The sequence below is a fragment of the Penaeus monodon genome, chromosome 21, assembly GCF_015228065.2.
Source record: "Penaeus monodon isolate SGIC_2016 chromosome 21, NSTDA_Pmon_1, whole genome shotgun sequence".
In the NCBI taxonomy this organism is placed as follows: domain Eukaryota; kingdom Metazoa; phylum Arthropoda; class Malacostraca; order Decapoda; family Penaeidae; genus Penaeus; species Penaeus monodon.
Window position 1 is genome coordinate 2,085,688 of NC_051406.1, and position 265 is coordinate 2,085,952.

Here is a 265-nt window from a genome sequence, read left to right on the forward strand (position 1 = left end):
CCCCCCTCCCCAGACCCCAACACACGCAACCCCCTCTCCCCTCTCCCCCTCCACACCACCACACCCCCACACAGACGAGCACAAACGCCAACCAGAAGATAGTACTTCCTCGTTCTCCGCTATCAATTATGCACAACTGAATTAGTACTCTGGAAACCGTAGGCTTGTAACTCCATGCTTTGTTTGTTTGCTGGCACCCCCACCCCCCTCTCCGACCCCCCTCTCCCCCACTCCCCTCAGACGCAAAAGCTGGCGTGTCCTTGTT